Here is a 10,907-nt window from a genome sequence, read left to right as displayed (position 1 = left end):
AAACGGAACGAAAGGACTGGAATACCCAGAGAGGCATCAAAATTAGGATTATTCACCCTGAAAAAAGACGGTTAAGGGGCGAACAAATACCTATGTATAAATACATGAGGGGACATACAAGGATCTCTCCCATGATCTGTTTATACCCAGGACTGCGACGGTAACAATAGGGCATCCTCTATTTCTAGAGAAAAGCAGGTTTCATCACCAACTGAGGAGGGGATTCTTTACTGTAAGAGCAGTGAGACTGTGGAACTCTCTGCCTGAGGACGTGACGATGGTAAAATCCAAAGGAGTTTAAGATGAGACTAGATGCCCTTTTAGAGCGCTATGCTATTACAGGATATAGACATTAGCTGACCAACGGTGTTGTTGATCTCAAATGTTGATCCAGGGATTACTCTGCCTGCCATCATGGAGTCAAGAAGGAATTTCTTTCTTCCAAATGAGCTTGGCTTGTTGGGCTTCTTCTTGCCTTCCTCTTGACCAACAAGGCAGAGGGGAGGTTTGATGCAGGAAGAATTAGATGAATATGGTTTTCATTAAGCCTAACATACTATGTGACGTAGAAAATCCCCTATAATTATACAATTACCGGACATTCACCCCTCTTCCCTTACGCAACACTGCTGACCCCCAACACAGCCCCCTCCACACCCCACTGCTCAACACCCACTGCTGACCCGCAGTTCATTATCACCATTATTAGCCATCTTCTGTCTTCCTGACTGACAGGACTGCCGCCCAGCGGTAATGTTCCCAGCATTACCCGACTTGTCCCACGATCTCCAGACACACTGGGCGCAAGGCTGGAGAGAGGGCGGAGTCAGGTGATGCTGGGAACAGAGCGGCACTGGGTGATACATAGGGGGCACTATAACTAAGTGGGCCAACAAAGGCAGCATTATAGTAGAGTGGAGTCACAAAAGTACACCTGAATTAAAGGGAAAGAGACATTACTGATTTGTCAGGTCACAGAAGATGCATTAGTGCTATGAGGGAGTCACTGAGAGGTTAATTGGAGCAGCGTCAGGATGGACAGCGTGTGCAGAGACTAGTCATAGCTGGAAGAAGCCTTTATGGCGGTCTGGGCCCAGAGAAAGAAGATAAATGTATGACTCCAATCAGAGGACACATCACCTGTGATCACTGAAAGTAACTGCACTGTATTCACTAATACTGGAGGTAACTGCACTGTAATCACTAATACTGGAAGTAACTGCACTGTAATCACTATCTCTGTGTGCAGCTGGTGTGTTTTAGAGCTGTACTATCACCCTGAGGGGGTCAGTAAGCTTCCAACATACAAGGATACATAAAATACTAGAACTTAATGTGCGCAATGATTTTTGATACATTTCTGTAAAATTATAACCTGCTGATTACACTGGTTACACTGAATAATAGCCGCACGTCTCATTTTGAAGTTATTTAACTCCTTAGTGACCAAGCATTTTCTTCATAACTCCTTTATTTATCCATCGATGTCGCTGTATGAGGGCTTGTTTTTTGCGGGAGGAGTTGTATTTTTCAATGTTACTAGCAAATGTGCCGTATAATGTACTGAAAAACATTTAAAAAGTTCCAAGTGGAGTAAAATGAAACAAACACATGAAATTCCACTATCTTTTGGTGCGCCTTGTTTCTGCGGCCCATAAACTGCAACAAAAATGACATGATAACTTTATTCTATGGTTCAGTATAATTACTACGATACCAAACTTATGTGGTTTATTTTTTGCTATACTACTTTTATTTTTTTTTCAAAATCATTTAATTTTTTAAAAATTATTTTCCGCTGCTATTTTCTGCGATCAAAAACTTTTTTTTCCATCCACATAGTTCTGCATGGGCTCATTTCTTGCAGGACGTCCTGTAGTTTACGTTATTACCATAATGGAATACATATGAATTTTTGCTCCTATTTAAATTACATTATTTCTTGGAGACAGAAATTTTGGAGCCTGGGACAGCTTACAACACCTGGCCGATGTCCTCCTGTGCCGCTAAGGATTGAAAAGAGTCCCCTCTAGGGCGGATCCGTGACCACAGGCACTTACGGGACCCACGGCCTAGCGAGGCCTGCACATTCCCGGCCTTGATTACTGAAACCATCCAGGCAGGCACTGCAAATGAGTAGACAGTAACAGCCTCACCTGTCAGCTGTGGAGCTCGCCGCAGACCCAACCATCCTCTGGGGAGCGGTGGTGAGGAGGAAAGTCAGTACGGTGCTGTGTAGCTGCTTGGCTCAGCAGGAGAGAAGGTGAGGAGAGGTGATGAGCCTGCTCCGCTCTGGAGAGGGCATGTCTGTCGGCTCTGAGCCCATGGTGACTGCAGCAGCCCATCAATCAGGGCGACCCTGGTTCTCACACCAGAGCATCAGGATAATGCTCTCCAAGTAATAGCCTATCTCGCTTATCAACCTCAGGAGACTCTACAAGCTGCCACGGTGGTACGAGAGGTGTCCACATTTCTTATGCCGATGTTTGACAAACGATTAGAAGTGCCTTACACCTCTATCAACTGTGCCCTCTCCCTTATAACCACAAATGCCCAGAAAATAACAGAACTAGAAAATAAAGTGGGTTCTCAGGAGATCTCAGTCTCCAACAATCAATTACAATGTGTTGAGAAATGGAGCAGAAACCGAAGGAGAAGCTTGAGGATTTGGAGAATCGAGACCGCAGAAACAACTTGCGCTTCATAGGTGTCCCAGGGGACATTATGGGTTGTGAATTTCTTACTCTCCTGACGGAGCAGCTTCTTAAAGCTTTATTTCCAGACATACCCATTGATAAAACCTGTATAGAAAAAGTCCATAGAATTGGACCCCCCAGAATACTTAAAACACATTGGGCTAACTATTTGGACAACGATATCGAACACTTTAATAACACCCCTCTGCTTTGGGTGATGCCCAAACCAGCGATGAGAGGCCATGTGATAAGCTATGTCTCATTTAAGAGGAAACAGATCAGGTCTCAATTCAGTAAACCCCAACATTCCCTGCTGACCCCACAGCGGCAGCTCGCCGCTCCCCTTCCCAACAAAACAAACTAACCTATGAACAAACTAAACAAACTTTAGAAGCTTTCATGCAATGGCAGCCGGTTTGGCTCACTAAACTGGAACAGAATAAATTTTACCGCCAAGCCAATAAACCTGGCAGATTGCTGGCAAGTATAGCAAACTCACAACAAAAACACAAACCAATCACATATATCACAGACCCACGCAAAGGGGTGAGATACTCCGAACAAACAGACATAGAGGGGACCATATGCAACTACTTTGAAGACCTCTATAGGGCAACCCCCATTGACATGAAGAAGATAGACTCCTGGCAACAGTCTCTTGTATTACCCAAACTCACACCGGACCAGGTAGCCTTCCTGGAGTCACTGTTCTCGGAACAGGAGATACGGGAGGTGATCATGGCTGCACCAAATAATAATACCCCAGGCCCCCAATGTAGTGAGTATTACAAGATTCTGCTGACAGAGATGGCTCTTACAGTAACCAAACTATTATATATATTCCTAAAATATACAGGTTGACTTGATTCTAGACTCCAGGACCAAACTCATTCTTAAACCCAATAAAGATCCCACACTAGTCCAGTCCTATCGCCAATTTCCCTACTAAATAGTGATTATAAATTCCTGACAAAGGCTCTAGCCAGCCGCCTCCAAAGCCTACTCTCCACTCTCATACATCCCTCCCAATGAGGATTCACAATATGCAGACACTTCACCAAACATATATGAACGGCCATCGCTGCAACGATAGACGCTGGTAAACCGCACGCCCCTCAGATGTTACAACTTGCCCTAGATGCGAAAAAAGGCGTTTGACAAAGTGCCGTCCTTTTCTAAATTCCACTCTACAACATAGGAAATTTGGAGCAAATTTTTGCAATTTCATACAATATATCCAACCAGAAATAAACACCCCTTTCATGGTAAATGGTCGTATTACCCAACCTATAGATATCTTTAGGGGAACTAGACAGGGTTGCCCCCTCTCGCCCCTACTATTTAATCTTTCACTGGACCCCCTACTGTATCATATTTAGCCAGTGCCATTAGTACAGACAATCCAAGTGAGGCACCCTGATATTTCGGTAGCAGCGTTCGTGGACGACATACTTCTAATCATTAACAGCCTGTCTAAGTCTCTCTCACTGATCCTGCAGGACCTTCGGGAACTGGGCTCTCCCTTGGGATATTTTCTTAGCCTGGAGAAATCGGAGGCTCTATTGCTGAACGGCCCATCGCGGCCGAGCTGGACTCATAGATGATCATATTCACAACTGACAATTGCTTTCACTGTCGGGAGGCGGGGGTGGGTCTCCGCCATTGCTTGTGGGACTGCACGGTAGTTCAGACCTTTCGGATCAGAGTACATAGATTCACTACAACACATCTAACGTCGGCCTGTCTGTTTAACCCGACATGGGCAACTTTTTTCCTTCTCAATAATTTTTATTTGTTTTATAATAATCAAACAAAAATAAGAGAAATTTTACATATTTGTTGCGTTAGAATACAATTACCATGACAGATATTTTAACCCCTTAGTGACAAAGCCTGTTTGCGCCTTAGTGACGGAGCCAAATTTTGGAAATCTGACATGCGTCGTTCAAGGTAGCATAACTTCGTAAAGGCTTCACATATCCAAGTGATTCTGACACTATTTTTTCGCCACATGTTGTACTTCATTTTGGTTGTAAAAAGAGACCAATATAATTTGTGTATATTTATTAAAAGCGCCAAAATTGGGAACATTTTGAAAAAATTGTCATTTTTTCACATTTTCAACTGTAATATGCCATTTTAAAGATATATTTTTTTCCTATAGTGTCCATGAAAATGAGGATTTACACTCCAAAATGGATATCCCCGTTTCTCCCGTGTTCAGAAACATACCCACTGTGGCCCTAATCTTATATCTGGATGCACAACGGGGCCCAAAATGAAAGGAGCAGTCGGTGGTTTTCAGAACTGAAATTTTCCTTGAAGGCGTTTTAGGCCCCATAGTACATTTGTTGAGCTCTTGAGCGGCCAAAACCAAAGAGAACCCCCACAAGTGACCGCATTTTGAAAACTAGACCCCTTAACGAATTTATCTAGGGGTGTACTGTGTATTTTTACGCTACAATTTTTGAATAAATCTAAGCAAAGCAGTAGGAAAAAAATGACAATTTTCATTTTTTTGGCAGTTGTATCAATTTAAAATCTGTTTTTTTGTACAGCACACATAGGGATGAAGACTTTCACCCCAAAATGGATACCCCTGTTTGTCCCGTGTTCAGAATCATACCCCTTGTGGCCCTAATCTACGTAAAGGACACATGGCTGGGCCTATAATGGAAGGAGCACCCGTTGGATTTCAGGGTACAACGGAATACATTCCAGGCCCCATTGCCCACTTATAGAGCCATTGAGCGACCAAAACGATAAAGAACCCCCTCAAATGACCCCATTTGAAAAACTAGACCCCTTAATGAATTCATCTAGGGGTCTACTGCGTATTTTGACCCCACAGTATTTGAATGAATCTAAGCAAAGCAGAAGGAAAAAATTATAATTTTCATTTTTTTGGCAATTTTGTCAATTTAAAAACAGTTTTTTTTGTACAGTGTACATAGAAATGAAGACGTTTACCCCAAAATGGATACCCCCGTTTGTCCCATGTTCAAAAACATTCCCGTTGTGGCCCTAATCTACTTATAGGACACATGGTTAGGCCTATAATGGAGGGAACACGTTGGATTGCAGGGCACAACTGACTGAATTCCAGGACCTATTGCCCACTTGTACAGAATAAAAATTGACTCCCTAAAAATATCCCCCCCCACACACACCCCCCTACCCCTCCGCACCCTTTTCGGTGTTCCCCAAATCTTAGATGAAAGTAATAATGTGAACTATGTGGTATTTCCGAAGACAGGGGTAACTACAGCGGCTCGTTGGGATGGGCCCATGGGGCAATAAAACCGTGTATCCCCCCTCCTCTCATGCTTTTTGGGGGTATTTCTTGACCTCCGCGGCAGGGATAGGGTGTAAAAAGTGGCGCTCTGTGAGTCTCCGTAAGCTTGCAGAGGTGCGGCGGTCTCGCACAGAAGACGCTCAACAAGCTGCTCCTGGAACTGCAGGAAGGTGAGCGTTCCTGGGGCTTCTTGTAAAATACGTATTACAGGTAGCGGTCTGAATAACGCCAGGCTCACGCAGAATCCGGGAAAGTTCACGGATGAGGATTGCGTCGGGGTGCAAATACGGAGGCCTCCGTTAAAAAGTTTTATCTCCTCTCACCGATCGCATCTGTGAGGGGAGATGAAGCTTCACCCTTTTTTTTACTTTTACGTGATCGCCATTATCCATTGGATAACGGCAAACACGTGACCAGAAACCGCTCACCGCGGCTCTCCGTGAAATCTCCAGGCTCTCGGCTAAATTTTGTAGCCAGGAGCAGGGAGATTTTAAATTATCCTGGCAATCCACAGCTTTTGGCGACGGGCGCGTATGCAGAAGCTGGGGTAAGGTCCGCGGATAAATCCGTGGGCCTTAGGTATGTCATTTCATCCACCCTCACGGATATGATCCATGGGGGGTGATGAGCCGTAAGATTTTTTAACTTTTTAAAAACTGTTTTAAACTTTTTTTTAAAACTTTTTTACACCTTTTTTTAACTTTACATGATCACTGTCATCCATTGGATGACAGTGATCATGTCCCCAGTGACATCCCTCTGCTCCGGGCTACACATGGCAGCTTGGAGCAGAGGAATTTTAAATTTCCCAGGGCTCGAGCCCCTCTGTGCACGAGCCCGATGTCAATCATCGGGCGCGCATGCGCAGAGGGGAACTTTGGGTCGCGGAACATGTTCCGGGACACCGCTGAGGACCGGGCGTGAGTATTTTCACCTCCCCTCATGGATCCGATCCATGAGGGGAGGTGAAACGGACACTTTTTAAAAACTTTTTAAAACTTTTTCGCGATCGCAGCTATCCAACCTTTGAGAGCCAGGAGATTTTAATTTTGCCGGTGGCTCCTGGGCTTCTGCGCATGCGCGTGACGTCATCGTCTGGCGCGCATGCGCAGAAGACTGCCGGCGGGTCCGTGAGAAGCATATCTCCGGGGGACACCGGCGACAAGCCGCGTGAGTACTTTCAGCTTCCCTGATGGATCCGATCCATCAGGGCAGCTGAATCTTTACTTTTTTTCACCATTTTGTTTACTTTTCTGCGATCGGCGCTATCCATTGGATAGCACTGATCGCAATGCCGGGGGGGACTGCCCGCATCCTGGGATGACAGCTCCATGCTGTCGGCTACCTGCGGGCACCGACAGCATGGAGCTGTCACGTCCTCAGGCCAGTGGGCATTAATCCAAAGAGGATGCATAAAACTACGTCCTCTAGGATTAAGGCCCACTTACTGAGGACGTAGTTTACCGATGGGGCAGTCGTTAAGGGGTTAAACATGCAGTGCGTTGCTGAATAGTATTACGAAATATAAAAAAGTAGTTGCCAGGTTGATGTAGTTCATCATTTGAGGACTAGATATCAACTATAAACCAGAAACCTTTGTGTATCACTTGAAGGCTTTTACTTTATGGTAAAAGGGTCTATTAGCGAAATAAGAGGGGGGTTAAGGCATGGAGATATAGGAAGGGGGTATGTGGAGTGATTTGTATGCTAGTTAGTTGAGGGATGATTTGTCAGCCACAGGTCCCATTTCGGACTGCCAGCATTGTTTCATAGGTGCAGTTTGAACACATTAACCAGGATGAAATCAGATGTACATCAGGCAGTCGAAAACTATTACCCATGGTGGCCATGGCCGGGGTTAAAGCAGTCCTGCAGACTGTGACGGCTCTTTATGGAAAAACTATCTTTCCTCGTGCTTATGGATTAGGCGGAGGCAACAATAGCAAAAGAAGCACAGGTCCAAAGTTTCTTTGAAATATGGGAGAGCTTCATTAAGATTTTGCCTCGATGGGTAAAAGGATCTATTAAGGAGTCCTTTAAACTAACTTGCTGGTACTTGGAGTAATGGTGGGAGACCCGCCAATAAACACCACATAGAAGTGTTCTATGATGTGGGGCAAGAGACCTGGGCACCACGGTGTGGAAATGGGTCCTGTGACCTCCCTATACCGAAACGGAGATAATGGCAAGAGGGGGATAAAAAAAAATAACACTCAAAATACATCTCAGAATCGTTTTGGCTCAATGGTTATTGTTGGCCTGGTTGAAAGCCTCTGTTGTTACCCCCTTCCCCTGTGTTCCACCCCACCCCCCTAATAAAGAAAAAAATATCTCTTTTCCCTTCTTCCCAATATCCCCCTGATGAATCATACGAGGAGAAGTTTGGAATGTCCGTATCTAAGCTGGATTAGATGAGTTATATGAAGAATTCTCAGGAAAAAGTATTTTTTATTGAACATTCATATATGACCAGTTTACCTTTTGTAATGTGGAAAAGAGTTTAATACCCTGTTTCCCTGAAAATAAGACAGTGTCTTATATAAATTTTTGCTCAAAAAGGTCTAATTTTTTTACATGTATAGCTGCCTGGACACTATTTAAATTGACTTTTTTAATTAACTGTTAGTAGGGCTTAATTTTGGAGTAGGGCTTATATTTCAAGCATCCTCAAAAAGCCTGAAAAATCATTTTGCATCCTCATAAATTCTGGAAAATTATACTATGTCTTATTTTCAGGGAAACAGGGTAGAAACATTTAAATATAAAACAAACATCAACTAAGAAGTGCTGTCAGCTCCGCCGCGTCTTCTACCCGGTCCCTGGCAGTTGTCTCAGGCATTTTTTTCTGGTCAGGGATTGGAAATTACCCACCTCCGCTTGATGAACCAATAATAGACATTCATTCATTTATTGAATGGCCGTGATTGGTTCATCGAGCGCTGGCTCTGATTGGCTGAGAGCTTTGACACTCAGCCAATCAGAGGCAGCACTTCCTGGAGGCGGGGATTTTATAATCCCTGACCAGAAGAAATGCCTGAAGACAACAGCCAGGCAGAAGACGCGGCGGAGCGGACAGCACGTCTTAGGTGATCTATGTGTTTTGGGGTTTTCTGCAGCTAGGGCTTAGTTTAGGGCTTTGACATTAGGATTTCCTCCTGTAAAAGGTGCATCACACATAGACCACGCCTTCATGCGATGCAACAGAGAGGAAGATCCATAGGGGAACATGAGCTACAAAACATCACCGGTCACGGGCATATTGTGAACCCAGCATGCTACACAACATTGCAAATGTGAGGGAACCAATAGGAAAGCTTGGGCTTCACATACATGCGACTTGTTGTATTTGTCGGGGCTTGAGTCAATCACAAAAATAATCCCAAGGACACGACTTGTCAGAAGCTGTCCCAGTCCACGATGCTCCAACCGCAGCAATTGGTAGGAAAATCGAGAGCCGGCCCCCTGGTTGTCCGCGGCGTTATCTCCTCCAACATCAACACTGATGGAACAATGCTCCCGGTCATTCTAGATCGGCGCTAGAGACCCTCGTCATCCAAGCGAGATAACTAACTAACTTGTCCCCCTGCTTCCACCCCGCTTATCGCATACGACCTCCACCCCCCCTGCACCCTCTTACCGCCCCCTGCTTCCTAATAATTGATCTGCACATGTAACTCCCAGCCTCCATAAATCTGCCCCCCAGTGCTGGTGACCCCACATACCTCCACCTGCAGCCAGACAGGAGCCGTGGGGTTGTTCTGTGCTTACAGGACCTGTGATGATGTCACTGTCATGTGATCGGTGTGTGGGAGGAGACAAGGGGTCACATGACCAGGTCTCTCCGCTCAGTGGATGCAGGACTCTGCTGTGTGAGGATGTATTCAGAGAGTGGATGGAGCGAAGCCGTGCATGTGTGCACGGGGGAGCGGAGCCGAGCGTGTGTGTGCGAGACGGAGGAGCGGAGCCCAGCGCGTGCGAGACGGAGGAGCCGAGCTGAGCCGAGTGCGTGTGAGACGGAGGAGCTGAGCCGAGCGTGCGTGTGAGACGGAAGAGCTGAGCCGAGCGAGTGTGTGAGACGGAGGATCGGAGCCGAGCGCGTGTGAGAGACGGAGGAGCGGAGCCGAGCGCGTGTGAGACGGAGGAGCGGAGCCGAGCGCGTGTGAGACGGAGGAGCGGAGCCGAGCGCGTGTGAGACGGAGGAGCGGAGCCGAGCGCGTGTGAGACGGAGGAGCGGAGCCGAGCGTGTGTGAGACGGAGGAGCAGAGCCGAGTGTGTGTGTGAGATGGAGGAGCCGATCGTGTGCAAGACGGAAGAGCCAAGTCAAGTGCGTGTGCGAGATGCAGGAGCCGAGCGCACGCGAGACGTGGGAGCGGAGCGCGTGTATGAGACGGAGGAGCAGAACCGAGTGCGTTTGTGAGACGGAGGAGCAGAGCTGAGTGCGTGTGTGAGACCCGGGAGCGGAGCCGATCTTGCGCGAGATGGTGGAGCGGAGCAGAGTGTGTGCAGGACGGAGGAGCCGAGGGACATTACTGCAGTACTTTATAAGTTGGCATTATTGCCACATCAGGAGACAACGGGGCATTATCACTATATAGGGGAGCATTCATGGGGACAGTATTACTATATATGGACTTTCAAGTGACCAATATAGCGTGGAGGTCAGGTGGGCACTGCTATTTTGTAAGGGGGCGCTCACAGGCAGAACTATTACTTAAACAAACCACAAAGGGGGAATTATTAATGTCTATGGGGAACAAGAGGGCACTATTGCTAGGATGGATAGAGGGGACAGTATTACTTACAAGGGAGCACTACTGTGGCTATTATTACTGTGTGTGGGCACAAAAGGGGCATTAATATCATGGAGGGTCTGGCTAACTGCCATCATGGAAGCTTGGGTCAAAGTGGTTATCTCT

Source organism: Eleutherodactylus coqui, chromosome 4, assembly GCF_035609145.1.
Source record: "Eleutherodactylus coqui strain aEleCoq1 chromosome 4, aEleCoq1.hap1, whole genome shotgun sequence".
Lineage (NCBI taxonomy): Eukaryota > Metazoa > Chordata > Amphibia > Anura > Eleutherodactylidae > Eleutherodactylus > Eleutherodactylus coqui.
The sequence above is the reverse complement of the archived record's forward strand: the minus strand, read 5'-3'. Positions refer to the sequence as shown.